At 32.0% G+C, this 16,840-nt stretch overlaps 1 protein-coding gene and 1 long non-coding RNA gene across 3 annotated transcripts in view; both read right to left on the bottom strand.

The window, feature by feature from the left end:
* Positions 1-16,840, bottom strand: part of LOC143226255 (uncharacterized) — a 283,013-nt gene that overhangs the window by 13,155 nt on the left and 253,018 nt on the right. The window lies entirely within an intron of this gene.
* On the bottom strand, positions 13,151-16,665 carry LOC143226256 (uncharacterized). Of its 2 annotated transcripts, none has more exons than XR_013014454.1 (3): positions 16,450-16,665; positions 15,437-15,740; positions 13,151-13,336 (listed from the first exon to the last, which is right to left on the bottom strand). It is a non-coding gene; the product is annotated as an uncharacterized LOC143226256 (long non-coding RNA). The 2 variants fall into 2 exon arrangements; XR_013014455.1 differs by lacking the exon at positions 16,450-16,665 and adding an exon at positions 15,810-15,975.

The raw sequence follows: 16,840 nt of genomic DNA, 5'->3' as shown, positions 1-16,840 counted from the left end.
AGCTGAACTGTGGAGAGAAATACGGGACATTTGTTACGATAATCCACAATTACATATTGACAAACGGTAGAGCAGCATGAGTCAGTTCATCAGCACCATGGGCCATTCTTTAAGTAGTTTATTTACGTCAGCAGTTCATTGACCTCGGACAATGACACCGCCTTAAGGTAAAACGCTTGACACCAGCTGTTTCAACATCTGGTTTACATCTGGTAACTTCCGCTGCTAGTTGCTGTTGATTATATGTGCCAGGCTCGCCTCAATAATAATAGAATATTTGGGTGTTTTGTTTTAAGTGGTGTATTTTTTGGTTGTGTAGTTTCATTTTGTAATGAATTTCCACTTTTTCTTTTCGACACAACCAGAGTAAACTCTTGGTTTTCATTTGTTTGTTCTAGATTTTTTCTTCTTCATTAGTTTCTGCGTTATCAACATCCAAGGCTTTGTTTAAGTTAGTAACATAATCCGTATTATTTTTAGTGTAGGAAGGAACTATCTCCACCTCTGTATGAGAAGTTTCTTCACCTTCATCTTCAGAATTTTCACTTGAATTACGTAACTCTTTTTCTTCTCATTCAACTGGTGCTGTTTCTTACAGTAATTATTTTTATCCAAGTGAGTATAGTAATTTATCTTTGTTCAGATAAGTGAAGGTGGTTGTCACAGGTTATAAGTTTTTCATACACTATTCATATAAACTCAAAAGTTTGCAGAAAACTCTCCTATATCTCAGCTCACACTCGCTAAAAGTCCCCGGCGTTCGACTCGTAAACTTAGTGCCGCGAGTTCGAATCCTGGTCGTACCAAACATACTCGCCCTTTCGGTCGTTGGAGCGTTATAATGTAACGGTCAATCCCACAATCAATCCACTATTCGTTGGTAAAAGAGTAACCAAAGAGTTGGCGGAGCGTGGTGATGACTAGCTGCCTTCCCTCTTGTCTTACACTGCTAAATTAGGAACTGGTAGGCGCAGATAGCCCTCGATTGGCTATGCGCGAAATTCAAAAACAAGCAGTTGAGATGTTAACTCTGATAGTTCCAGTAAGACATAACTAAAAACACATCTTTTGCTATCAAAAGCATTATTTGATAAAACAAGACAGAAACCTAAATAACCAAGGGCACTTCAAAATCTGTTAAGCAGAATTTGAGTAAATTAATCTACGAGACAATTTTTGTGTCCTTTTTCAACCTATATTTACTTACACTACTAATACCAGCGGTAGGGAGTGGGTATATTTTATTCACTTTTAGTATTATTCAGGATTCCTATCAACCTACCTTCAATTAAAATTATTTTGGCAGGATTACACTGAATTAATCTATGATACTTTTGGTACGATCGAGAACATCAATCGATATTAGCTCTCAAATCGATCAAGAGGTGATGAAGATATGAGTTAGAAGTTCGTACTTAAAATATTAATAAAATAATAATAACTTTGAGCCGTTTTATAAGCCGCTGTGCTGCAGCTGAGAAAAAACATATCATATACATATTATAAAATAAACTTGCCACTTTGTTTTTCATGTTGTTTTGTTAAAGGTACACATTAAAGAATAGTATTAGAACAAATAAACTACGTTGTATGTATATTTCAACTGGAGATTCGTAATACTTCTCTAAACAACTGGAATATCAAATCACGTCAATAATAACACATCGAACTCTAGCTGTCTTCAATAAATTGTATAGAATACACGTGCAGTGAGGTCTATTCGAGATGTTTATCTACATTTAGAACAGGTTTTCTGGTTCAGTTGTGACATTTTTGACTGGAAACGTATTGACCTTTTTTTTTTTTTTTACTTAAGGGCTACATAGTGTGTAACTTGTTGTTGTTAATCTATCCACATTCACTTGTTAAAACGCGCTGTGCAGAAATCTGTACAAATTGGCTTGTGATAATATACGTTCTTAGAAGGCTCGGCATGGCCAGGTGGGTTGAAGCGTTCGACTCGTAATCTAAGGGTCGCAGGTTGAATTATGGTCGCACCAAACATGCTCGCACTTTCGGCCGTGATGGCGTTATAATTTTCGGTCAACCCCATTATTCGCTGGTAAAAGAATCGCCCAAGAGTTGGCGGTGGGTGGTGATGACTGCCTGCCGTCTCTCCAGTCTTAAACTGCAAAATTAGGGACGGCTAGCGCAGATAGTCCTCATGTAGCTTTGCGCGAAATTCAAAAACAAACTTGCTTTGAACCTGAACTGAGGAATATGTTATGAAAATACAGCCGAAGTAAACAATTAGCACTTACATGCGGTATTAGCAAAATACCTGAAATTCAAACGTAAGGCAACAAGGAAGTGCAGTAAAAATAAGACAGAAAATCAAAATTGCGAAAAATTTTACAAAAATCAAGGCAAGTATTTAATAACAATGATAAACATTATTTTGTTTCATCACATATAAAAGCAAAACACGTTTATTTCAAAAGTGTTTTAGTAAATAACTATACGTTTTTTACAAGTACGGTTTTATGTCATAAATGTTTCTATTAAATATTGTTGCTCTTTGCTTGCCCTTCAAGAAGAGAAACTATCTTAGAATTATAGCGTTTTGTGTTACAGTATAGAAAAAGGTTCAGAGAGACTGTATCATTGATTAAATCTCTGATAGATTTTATCCCAGTATGGAAATTGAAGTCCAGTCAGGTTATGTGCTGTTACAGTACGTATAGATACCGTACACCGCAGTTCAGAAACAGTTGAATTTTGTACCAGTAAAGAATATTCAGATACATTTTATCCCAGTACAGAAAGTTCAGAGATATTGTACGACTATATAAGAAACGTGAATTAAGACACACGTTAGTTAGTCTTGCAAACAAAACAAACTCTATGTTGCGTCCAATAATTATTTCTTATTTACTTAATGTTTTATGTTTCACAATTAAGACAACTGATCCAGTGGTGGACTCAGCAGATAGCTCGATGTGACTTTGCCATCGTGAAAACTCACATACAACTGAATATAAATAAACTTACCGAACGCTATTTTCTACAGACACATACTTGTATCGTAACAATGTTTTCTCAGTTGGCACTTCATGTATGCTTAACAACTCATGTTCTCATTAAATAAGTTCCTTTACCCACTTTATTTTTTCAATTAACAGCTCTTGAAGAATGTATAAATAAATCTCAAATCAATTCAAGTGTTTTATATACTTTACTATCATGTTACTGAGCATAGGTGTGTTCTTCTAATATATGTTTCAATTTTTTTTAAGGTTACTTTCAGTAACTTTATTGACTATAATGTCTGTAATATAGTTAATTTATAATATGTATAATGTATGTTGTATTAAATAGCTAACTTAAATAGCATTCCGCAAACTATGTTTGCCGTATATAAGACTGTATATAAAGAAACTTGCTTAGAGTGTGGTTGTAATAATATTATGATGAACACTTCTACTTGTTCAAAATCTTTAAAGAACTATTTGGAATATGTAACGGTTTACAATGTAATAGGTCAAACATTAATGTCTCATGTGAAGTGTAAATCTATGTTATTATGTTTATCAGTTTTTCGTTTTATTCACTTTTTCATCATGATTATTCAACATTATAAGTTTGATATCTTGTTTGGAAACAACCTAAACTTTATGGGAAATTGTCGACATTATGACTGATAACAAGTATAAAAGTTATTTTCAATTACCTATATTAGTCACTCAATTAATTATCAAATTCTGATCCCCATTGGTTGATAAGATCAGAAGCTACTGAATATAACAAACTGCTATACTTTTAACAGTTTTGATGAATCTTATTAAACTCGACAATAAAATGTCATATTGTTTTCCTATATCACAATAAAACATTAAAAATGCAGAAAACCTGGAAATGTTACGTAAAGTAAAGCCAGTGATTTCGTTCCTCCATACTGTTTCAAATAACTAATAAAAAGGAAACGATGAAAATAGATCAATGAATCAATAGATAAATAATCTGAAACCATGATTTAATTTGATAAATGTAAGTTTCCTATCAAAATTTTCTGGAATATAGCGTCATATAGTTTTACTCAAACAGTATGTGCCTGTCGATTAATGAGATTTTAAATTAAAATTATGATAAAATCACATCTAATAATGGTTTCTGACTGTAGATGTAGTAAAGCATCTATTGTGAACTTTATTAGACTGACAACCGCTGCTTTCATTTGTTGAAATAAAAATAGGTTGTTAGATGTTATAGTATCCAATAAAAAAGCTGTATTATGAAAGAGAGCTTTTACTCTAATTAATCTTACTTCATATCCCGTAAAAGAACTTGGGGAATTGGTTAATTACCTAACAAAATTCATCTGTTAGTGTCACGTGATAATGTGACCCAATAATATCATTGCATAAGGAGTTTTGAATACTGTTCCTGAGATCTTTTGCAATATTACTTTGACCTAATAACTTAAATTCCATACAAGTTATTTTGCTTTTACAAATAGATTTTCCATAAGATACGCAGACTTCGAAATTAATATTCATTTTTTTCTATCACAAAGAAATTGTTTACAAATTGGTAACAAACTCTAACTTAGTTTAATTTATTATTTCCTTTATCACAATGAATACTTTTTATTATAATGTTTCTGAAGAAAAATATAAACTGATGAAAGAAAATAACATTGATAACAAATGAATTTATATCTTTATTCATCAAGAATTTTTTGGAAATACTCGTCTTTTATTTTCAAAACTATATGTTGTAGTCTTTCTTTTTTTAAATGTATTAGCTTGGTATCAGTTGACTCTATGAAGCCATTGTTTCTTTATCCAGTGTTTATTACTTTGTATGATACAAGAATTTCGAACGTACCGCATAACCAGTAGTACCAGATACATATGTTAAAATTGTGTAGAACACCTTTCACGCTTCTTTTGGAACAATTAATGTATAGTTGTACCGTTCATAGACTTTGTTCCTAGCAGTGTTTTAGTTCATTTTATATTATTGCAATAAACTAATGAACGTTTATTTTTTTTCTTTGGAATTTCGCACAAAGCTACTCGAGGGCTATCTGTGCTAGCCGTCCCTAATTTAGTAGTGTAAGACTAGAGGGAAGGCAGCTAGTCATCACCACCCACCGCCAACTCTTGGGCTACTCTTTTACCAACGAATAGTGGGATTGACCGTCACATTATAACGCCCCACGGCTGGGAGGGTGAGCATGTTTATGCGACTCGGGCGCGAACCCGCGACCCTCAGATTACGAAGCGCACGCCTTAACGCACTAGGCCATGCCAGGCCCTAATGAACGTTTATATGAAAGAAAACGTGTAACAAAAATAATACTTCCTTACAACCTGGTAGAAGACAAGGTCACTAATAGAGAAACATTAATTTTTTAAACAAATATTTTAGAAGCCTCGTAATATTTTGCTTAATTATAAGAAGAGTGATACAGGTTACAGTGAAGTTTCAGTACTCACGTGCATAAAACAATGATGATTATAGAACAACAATGATTCTATAAAACATGTTGAGAAAGTCTCCGCTGCTCGTTTAGCGTTTGGTTTAGACTGTAATTAGTTGACGCTATTAGCTGGCTTATAGATTAAATATCGATAACAAAAATGTGAGTACAGATAAAAGATGAATATCAGGGTCAAACATTTCACCACGTGGTAATAGTTCTTCTAGAACATTTCTTCTTCGAATTGTCAACACTCGAAATATCTTTTACATAAACTAACTTAAGCAAGCATTTCAATATGTTTCGAAAAATGTTCCTGGAACAGGAGAAATACACAGAGAGATTAACGAAAGTTTTCTTTTAAGTATAAATTACACTTTATTTCTTACTTGATTCAGTTTATTGTTTTGTGTTTTCTATAACCACGAAATAATGAAACTAAATTTCAATACAATTTTTATTTCAATATTCAGTGTACAATAAGTTCAAGAATATATTTTTCTTGTACTATATAACCTTCTGGTGTTATTTGAATAAAGGTAAGACTTCAGAATATCATTTCTATCAGCGAGAATCCGGATCCTAAAAAGCAGTGAAAAAAGAAAACGTATAAGAACTTTCATATCAATTGAATTAAAACCACAGAATTGTCGATGTTGTTAAAAGTAAGTTATTTTATTAACTGTATTATTATTATTTTATTATTAATATATATATATATATATACGTAATTTTTCTATTTATTTATGTTCAATTTACATAAAATGTTTATATAATAGACTGACATATAAATCTCTGTGTAAGAAGTAACGTATCACACAGGCTATTCCACTTATGTATTTCAACCTCTTTCTTCACAGTTACATGTAAAGTAGAAGTTCCAATGTTACCCTTTAATAAAACTGAAAATTTCTTATTCTGTACAAATACAACAGTCCTTTCTCATTTTCCAACGAGTTAGCAATGACTTGAGTGAATTTAATCACTAATATCTGGACTCGGTTCTATGCAATTACAAATTTCTCATACCCCAATGTGTAGCTTTACTTTAAGAAAACAACTTGGCCTGAGGCCCTTATGTTTCTCATTTCAGAACTAATAATTTTTTAATGTGTAGAAATTTTAAGCTCACAGACATTACACATTAATTAGAAAACAATTTACTTTTTTTAACCTTAATAGAGAAGCATTTTTTTTTAATATTCAGAACTTTTAAAAACATTAAAGTTAACAAAGCAGATTCTTCCAAAAAATTAACAAACCACTGACGATATTGTATGACAGTTATTAAAAGAGCATACTATGCATTTTTATATCATGTGAAACAATATTCACATTAATAAAAGAAATATTACATAAGTCAAGAATTTTGGTCTACACTCTGACCAGTGAAAGTGCAAGCACGTTTGATTCGATAGGAATTTGAACAGGCGATCTACAGACTCACAAGTCGAGTTTAATGTTAAATGGTTAAATTGATTAACTTTATTCCAAACGCTTTGGTATTTAAATTTTGATATACTCACATATTTTTATGAACTTCAACATCGAAATTAATTGACCTCTTACCAATTATCATCCAGCAGTGTGATTTTATGCATCCAAATAAAAATTTCATTTCTTCTTAGTTCACTATCCAATCTTCTTCCTCTTCGATTAGTTCCGAATTGCATTTCTGATTGTCTTGCTGTTCGTGTTCTTCTTTCCAACCCATCTCTTAAGTTAAGGCCACTGTCAAAACCCAAGCCAAAGTATGGGTCTTTTCCAAACACATTCTTTTTGTATTTTCCATTTCCACTACCTATTACAAAACCTGGTTTACTGGTGAAACCACTTTTATTCCTGTCTCTATCGACAGCGCTCCTATTTCACTTTTTATCTCCATGACCACCATAACCATTGTGGATGTTTTCGATTATTTCGTTTATAGCGTAACTTCCGACAGTGTAGACGATAATAATGAAAAGTAGAAAGAAAACCTGAAAAAATAAAAAATCATTTTCCTCATGAAACTATGACCAATAAAACACAAACTAGTTACTCTGTGAGAAAGTTGTATAGATCCATAGTTATTTTACAGACACAAACACAAACTAGTAGAATGTAACTTAGCCTATCGTATAACAATTTCCCCATAAAGCTTTAAGATTTTATGTTAAAATGTTCTTGTGTAGAAAAGATTACTATAAAATAAATGGCATTATTCTTCTATAGTCTAAATCGTTTAGCCTAACTTGTATTAATAATTGTATTTGAAATTACAAAAGATTGAATAAGTTAGTGAATCTAGTCAACATAAACGTTATTTTACTGGTGTTGTGACAGATACCATTCGAAAAGCATGGTGGGAAATTCAACATAATTCCCCTGTTTGTTGTTTTATATGATGAGAACATTTATCACAGTGCTGTTTTACTGGGAATTCTTTCATACTCTTTATAAATACCTTTTTAAGAATTACGTTGTCTATTTATATCTCAACTACAATGTCCCGAAATTTGATCAGTAATTAATTTTTGTCTAATTCTCTCATATTATTCTGCATAGAGAAGTGCTACTTTTATATTGAAATGATACCATGCAAAAAATACAACTATTTGTCTCCGGTGAGTTGTGTTACAGTTTTACCGATAATTAACTTATAGAATAAACTGTAGAACACTTTCCACTGTCCTCATTAGATAGCGATAAGGTAAAAGACGTTGATAGCAGCTGTAAGTTAAACTGTTATATTAAAAGCATTCTTCAACTTTTCGTATTTACATAATGTGGGATATGAAGCAATCATACCGAAGGCCATAGCTGTGAGTTACGAAACTCTCGTATGTTATATGCTAAATTATGGGAAGGTTATATTTCATAATTGGCTATTTCGTCGGATATATTGCGAAACAAATTTGAATAACAAATGAATGCTATAAATTTTATGGAAATATTTTAAATTTCTTTTTATATTGATGTCCTTTCAAAGTCGAAAATCATGCCAAATAAACATTATGGTGTTTACATCTTCACTTCGTCGAAAAGTAAATTACAGAATTATTCGTTTCTCTTTCTTACAATCTGAATTATTTCATGTAAGATATTTAATTTCTTTTCTATTTTACATTTTATTATTATTTATTTGTTTGTCATACTCCTGTTAAGTTTGGGAAGGTAAAATTATGTTATGTTTTGTGAAACTTTCACTCTGAGTTTATTTATAACTACATGATGTGTAAAGTTCTCATTTTACTTAAATTATACGTTCCACGGTAGTTCCAATAATAATTTCATATTTACTTAATGTTCTATGTTACACAGTAGAGACAACTGAATATATGGAAGCCTCAAACAGATAGCCCGATGTGGCTTTGCTAAAATAAAAGAACACATACAACTGAAGATAAATAAACTTACCGATCGCTATTCTCTATTGACAGGCACTTATGTCATTACAGTTTCTTCCCAGTTGGTATAGAATGTAAGAGTAACCTCTCATGTTCTCGTTAAATAAGTTCCTTTATCCATATTATATTTTCAATTAAAAGCTATTTAAGAATGTCTAGATAGTTTTGAAATCAATGCAAATGTTTGATATACTTTACTATCATGTTTCCGAGTCATTGGTATGTGCTTCGTGTGGTATCTTCCATTCTTTTTAAGGTTATTTTTTAATTATAATGTCGGTAGTATATTTAATTTATAATGTCTATAAGTTATATTGTATGAAATGGAGATCGTAAATAGTATTCCGCAAACTATATTTGCCGTATACAAGCCGGTCTGTAAAGAAACACGCATTCATCAATAGATATTACACATATATCGTGTAGTTGTAATACTATTATGATAAACTCTTCAACTTCTTGAAAATCTCTGCAAACTAATAAAAAAGTGCAACGGTTAACAATGTAATAGGTCTAACAATAACGTCTCATGTTAACTGTAAATGAATGTTATAATGTTTATCAGTTTTTATTTTATTCTCTTTTTATAATTACACTACATTATTAGCTTGATATCTTGTTTCAACGTAACCTAGATCTTATGGGATATTGTTTATATTTGGCCTGTTAATAAGTAGAAATCTTATTCTGTATTAATCCCTAGATTTATTATCTAATTCTGATCATCTTTGGTTCATCAGATCAGAAGTTTGTGAATATAGCAAAACCGTTTGTGCTTTTAAGAGTTTTGATAAATGTTACTAACTTTACTTACTGCATCACAGTAAAACTGTAACCATGCAGAAAATATGGAAGTGCTAAGGTAAAGTATGGCCAATGTCCTTTTTCTTCCATACTGTTTTAGTTACTTATTGAAAAGGAAACGATTAAAATAGGTCAAGAAAAATACTATATGTTGGGACTCGAATTGCCAAACATAGAAAAATCTATAAATTTAAGTTTTATTTTTTTTTAATGTTCTGAAACCATGATTTCATTTGATAAATGGAAGTTTCCTATAAAAAAAAAAAGGTTATTGAATATAGCGCCATCTAGTTTTACTGAAACAGTATAAAAGGAAAGAAAAAGATTGTTTTGTGTATGTGCCTGTTGAATAAGGAGATTTTAATTTAAGATTATTATAAAATTACGTCTAATAATGATTTCTGACTGTAGATGGTTGTAAAGATTAGTAGCAAACTTTAATTAATCAGACGGTCACTGCTTTCATTTGTTAAAATGAAAATAGGTCGTTAGATGCCACAGTATAAAGTAAAAAAGAGTATTATGAAAGAAAGCTTCTTCAGTCGCCAGTCACACATCATATCCCATAACGTATTTTGAGGATTGGTTGTTTAAGTATTAACATTGATCTGTTAATGTCACGTGAGTGCGTGGCCCAATAATATCATCGCATTAAGGGAGAAAAGAAACCCTTACTTAGATTTATTTATTATTTCCCTCATCACAGTGACTCTTCCTAACCGTTTCTTATTGTCTCCTTTATTTCTATTACTTTTATGAAAATTTGGATCACCGTTACTCCCATATCTGTCATTACCGTTCGCACATCCCCTTTTGTTTCCGAGATCACTGCAACCATCGTGGATGTTCCGGTGTGTATCGTTATTTCCGTTCTTAGCGTAACTTTCTAGAGTGCAGACCACTATAACCAAAAGCAAAAGTTATTATTTGTTAACTGTTGTTAGTCAAAATATTCCTGAGTTAGTGAAAACAAAAAGTGGCCTTCTATAAAATCAGTTAGCACAAAATGTACTTATTTGTGTCTAGAACAAGTATCAGGTTCCGATCGCTGATGTGGTCATTGGCATCTACTCGTGTTTTAACGGTAAAGAATGTTTTAGCGTTTAAATGAAGATTCTACAACTTATCATTAATTTTAACATTCGGAGTTGTTAATGGCTACTTATGAGTGTGAATATCAAATTGTGTGATAGACGGGATGTTTGCGTGTGAAAATCAATCAGTGTGACTAGATACAATATTTACGCATGTATATAAATCCGTATGAACACACAGATTATTTACGTGTGCATATCAAATTGTGTGAGTAGATAAATTTTTTACGTGTGATTTTCAATAAACAGATTGTTTGGTTATTGCTAAAGAGAAAAAAAACATAAAATAAACAACAAATAAGTATTGAATATGATATGCGAAACATTTGCACAATATTAGAAATGTCTGGAGAAATAATAATTAAAGATATATAAATGTGGCTCCCCAGTGGCTTAGCGATATGTCTGCCGACTTACAACGCTTAAAACCGGGTTCCGAGACCTGTGTTGGGGAGAGCTCAGATAGCACATTGTGTAGCTTTGTGCTTAATGTAAAACAAATACTATATAAACAGGTGTTGCTGGTTATTTTCTAATTTTGTTAACTTTATTCTATACTTATGTTGATCATCAAAATTCCAAGACTTATAAAAAATAAAACACTTTTTTTCTCTTACACAGAAATGTTATTTACGTAATATATTAGTTCGGTAATCAATTTTAAACAATTGAAATCAGATATTTCTGTGATATAAGAATGCTATTATCTTCAGAATGTATACCAAAACGTTCTTTATTCAAATAGCTTACAATACAAATTACTGAGCATTTTTGGTTAGTTATTAAAATAACAGCAGGTGATGACCAATCATTGTGGTTTTATTTATGGTCTCGATCTGTAATGTTCGTATAATAAAACTATTTAGGCTTCTTGTATTTTATCCCCGTATACTGATGAAATATTTTTGTTCAATATTTAACACGTTGTTATAAATATGGTTTCAAAAAATGCTGTTAAACATAATTGATAAGCAATGATTTCAAACAACACTGGTTGATTGAAAACGCATCAAAGAAGTTAGGTAGATCAGTGTTACAAGTTGTTTTTTTCTCAAGTACTCAAAATTATAAATATATCAAATCCCGTTTTGTGAAGAATAGATTTGAATAAATTGCGTTAAACAAAACAGAGAACTACATCAAGCAATGCATGACTTCAACCGATGTTTGTTCAGCTCCAAACACAAAAATCGTTGTACAGCCGTGTGGAAAGGTCTTATTATGTCAACATCATACGTTTGTCATGTATTTCAAGATATAGATCCGTAAAGTTTTCTCTTTGCTTAATCACAACTGCATGCGGAGTTATCACTAAATCCAGTTTATTATAATTCATTATAAATGTATATATGGGTTCGAATTCCGGTCGCACCAAACATGCTCGCCCTTTAGCCGTACGTTAATATGTGACGGTGAATCCCACTATTCGTTAGTAAAAGAGTAGCCTAAGAGTTGGCATTGGGTAGTGATGACTAGCTGCCTTCCTTCTTGTCTTATACCGCTAAATTAGGGACGGCTAGCGCAGATAGCCTTCGTGTAGCTTTGTGCGAAAATTAAACATACAAAGAACTGTAAGTATATATATCGGCACAGTTTATATATTTAATATTAACCAACATAAGTTTTCTTTATTGACAATTAAAACAAATTGCCATCATAATGTAGAAATTATTCCAAAAATCTACATGCATATAATATATCTAAAATATATCATCAGTCTTGTGTAAAACTCTCTGTAAACATACTTCACCTTAAGTAGTTGACCGATTCAAACTCATACTAACTTTTCAGCACAGATGTGAACTAAATCCATATTAAATTTTCCCAGATGTCAAAAACCATAAACATACTTTATAAATTGTTAGATTCTATACTGTTACTACAGGAACTGCTGCAAATAGTTATATTTGAACACAATTTCCACCAAAACAAAACATACAATAATAAAATGTGCAGTTAGAAAATATAAAATAAATATATTTCTTGTGTTTAAATTTCCCGCTCTTTTCTATCGCACAAAAATATAGTAGATATAAATGAGGGAAAAGGTCTCATAGATTAATTCACTCTAATCTTGTGATAATTTATATTCAGCACACATACTCAGTTGTGTAGTTTACAGTATTTAAAGAAACACAATTTTGTAGTTTAACCGTTCAAAGAGACATACTTGTATAGTTTATATTAATTACAGAAATATAGTTGTGTAATTTTAAATTACTTACAAATACAAATTTTAATGGTTTATACTATTTACTGTATAAGTATTTACAGCCCATTCGACTGGTAACACGTTTGACTTTCTTTTTCCTCTCAATATCTTTATAATATAATATTAACGTTCAAATATTTGTGAGTAAGATCGCAAAAACTAACCGAAGCAAACACTTGATTCGGTATCGCAATGTGTTTCTGGTGGAGGAGGAACAGACAGAAAAAAATATTTATTTTAGGTACAAATTACACTTTATTTGATATTCAATACAAAGTTTTTCATTTCAAAATTCACTTTATTGTAATTAATTTCAAATATATATTTTTTTGTACACTACTTAATTTGCGAATTGTTAATTAAATGAAGGTAAGATTTCAAAACATCTTTTCTTTCAGTGAGAATCAAGATCCTAAGAAGTGATAAAGAATAAAAAGTACTTTTAAAGTTTCATACAAATTGAATTAAAACCACAAAATGTGTCAATGTTGTCATAAGTAAGATAATTAATAAACTTTAATGATTTTAAGGGATTGGAGAAGTTTATGTATCAAGAAAAATATGAATTATATCATATATGTTTGCTTGTTTCTAACTAAGCACAAAGCTCCACAATGGGACATCTGGTCTCAGCCCACCACAATCGAAACCCAGATTCTAGAGCTGTGAATTCACAGACATACCGGTGTATTGAATTATTTGTGAAATAGTTTTCATTATACTTATATATATATATATATATTGGTGAAAATAATTAACTAAAATATGAAGGTTTGGTTTGGATAGTTTTGAGTTTCGCGCAAAACTACTCGAGGATTATCTGCGCTAGAAGTCCCTAATTTAGCAGTGTAAGACTAGAGGGAAGACAGCTAGTCATCACCACCCACCGCCAATTCTTGGGCTACTCTTTTACCAACGATTATTGGGATGACCCTCACAATATAACGCTTCAATGGTTAAAAGGAGAAACATGTTTGATGGGACGGGGATTCGAACCCAAAAATCATAAGAAAGGATTGCGTTAAAAACAGCAAATCCAAATCACTGACTAATTATATAATTAATTTTAACTTAAGAAAACAAGCCAAAACAAAAATAAATTAAACGTATTTTGATTACTTTGTTTTTAAGTTAAAATTATTTATTTATTCATTATATATCATAAACTCAATTCCCTTAAGTAATATACTCCTATTTATTTAGAGCTAATTGTGAAGTAGAGGTTACAATATTTCATTTTTTACCGTTTTATTAAACGTGAGAATTACTTATGCTGCACAAATACAATAGTTCTCTCTCTTCTCTCAACGACTTTTCGATGATTTTAGGGACTTAAAACGCTAATAACCGGTACTAGGTTATATACGGTGGATGAATTGCAATAAACCACTGTGTAGCTTTGCACTAAAAAGAACACGTGTGCTAACACCTTTATGATTCTCATTGCATACTTAACATATTGTTTAGTGTATTAATTTTGAGTTCTTATACATTACGCATACGCACAACAAGTACCAAATTCCGGTTTCCACTGGTGTAAAACCGCTGACTTACCTCTCTGCCACGTGGGGGTAAATGTCGGTCAGTCAATAAGTTTCTGTTCAAATATTGTGAACTGCCTCATCATTTTACCTCTTTTTAATTTTGTATTACTGAATTGGTTTCTTTGCTTTTTTTTTTAATTTCACAAAAAGCTACACGAGAGCTATCTGCGCTACCCATCCCAAATTTATCAATGTATGGAAGCTAGTCACCACTACCCACTGCCAATTCTTAGGCTACTTTTGAACAAACGAATAGTGGGATTGAGAGTAACATTATAACGCCCCATGGTTGAAAAAGCGAGAATAATTTGGCGTGACGGAAATTCGAACCCGTGATTTTCATATCACGTGTCGAGCATCTTAACCAGCTGGTCATGCCATGCAATTAACATTAGTGTGTGTGTGTTTTTCTTATAGCAAAGCCGGCCCGGCATGGCCAAGCGTGTTAAGGCGTGCGACTCGTAATCTGAAAGTCGCGGGTTTGCATCCCTGTCGCGCCTAACATGCGCGCCCTTTCAGACGGGGGGGGGGACTTTATAATGTGACGGTCAATCCCACTATTCGTTGGTAAAAGAGTAGCCCAAGAGTTGGCGGTGGGTGGTGATGACTAGCTGCCTTCCCTCTAGTCTTACACTATTAAATTAGGAACGGCTAGCACAGATAGCCCTCGAGTAGATTTGTGCGAAACTCAAAAATCAAACAAACAAACTTATAGCAAAGCCACATCGATCTGTCTGCTGAGTCCACCGAGGGGAATTGAAACGCTGATTTCAGCGTTTTAAATCCATAGACTTGCCACTGTACCAACTGGGGGCATCAACATAAGTTAAAACAGGTTCAAGTTTGTTTCTTCAGATTGCTTGTCGAGCAGCATGGCTGGAAGGTTAAATTATTTACACTTCTTACGAGAAAAGTGGAACTTTGCAATATTTTCATATTTAAAGTGTGAAATATTCAATAATACTTACCTCGGTTAGCTTCCGTTTCTCAACCCACTATCCACCGCTTTTTAAGCCAAACTTGGAATGAAGTTCTAAGCCTAAGTCTCTGATGGCGTCTCTTCTCAACTTTTTTGTTGCCTTTTCCATTTCCATTACGTCTTCCAAAACCTGGATCGACGTCAAAGCCAGGTAGGTCAATAACTCCCCTTCCTCTCGCTGTGTTTCTTGGATCACCGAAACCATCGTAAATGTTCCGGATGTTTTTGCTATTTCCATTTTTAGCGAAACTTCCTGTAGTGAAGACCGTAGTCATCAAAAGAAGAACGAAAATCTGTAATAAAAATAAATATCAAAATTATATCTTTTATAAAACTATTACCATTAAAAACAAACAACCTACTCGCTTGGTCCTTGAGGAAATTGTGTGGAACAAAGAAAAACAGACACACAAATTATTACAATATAAATTAGCCTATCGTATAACATTTTCCCCGTAAAGCTTTATGATTTCATTGTGAAATGTTCTTAGATAGAACAGATTATTGTAAAATAAATGGCATTATTCTTCTTTCGTCGAAATCGTTTGGCCTAATTTATATTAATAATTGTAATTGAAATTACAAATGTTGATTAACTTGATGAATCTAGTCAACATTAGTGTCATCACACTGGTGTTGTGACAGATACCACTCAAGAAGCTTGGTGGGAAATTCAACATAATTCCTCCTGTTTGTTGTTTTACATGATGAGAACATTTATCACAGTGCTGTTTTACTGGGAATTCTTTTATACTAAATTTGAATAACTTTAAAAAAATATTGTTATCAAACGTATATTTCACTAACAATATCCCATAATAAGATCAGGTCTCGTATCATAAGATTTAATTTTAGTCAAATTATCTCACATTATTCTACGTAGAGGGCTGTCACTTCTGATATTGAAATTATACCGTGCAACAAATACAGTTTTTCTCTCTGATGAGTTGTGTTGCAGTTTGGCATATAATTAACTTGTAGAATAAACTGTAGAACACTTACCACTGTCTTCATGTTCGTTGGGCTGCGATAAAGTAAAAGACGTTTATATCAGCTGTAAGTTAGTTGACTATGTAAAAAGAATTTTTCAAGTTTTTATATAGTATTTATATAGTGGAGTGATATGACGTAATCACACTGAAGGCTCTACAACTAACTAACAAACAGCTAATACACAAACTGCTACTTATTTGTTTTTAATTAATAACAAAAAACGTAGCCAATATTTGGATTTTTCTCATATGTATTTCAAACGAAGATAGATCAAAGCTATAAAATGTTAGAGAAAATTTGTTAATTTTATTTCATACTGACGTACACTAAATATTTGACTTCATTCCAACTAATCAAGATGATGTTTCAACTTTTAATAAATTTATAATTCCACTAAGAA

The sequence above is a fragment of the Tachypleus tridentatus genome, chromosome 9 (assembly GCF_004210375.1).
Source record: "Tachypleus tridentatus isolate NWPU-2018 chromosome 9, ASM421037v1, whole genome shotgun sequence".
Taxonomy (NCBI): Eukaryota; Metazoa; Arthropoda; class Merostomata; order Xiphosura; family Limulidae; genus Tachypleus; species Tachypleus tridentatus.
This window is presented reverse-complemented; position numbering and strand designations above follow the sequence as displayed.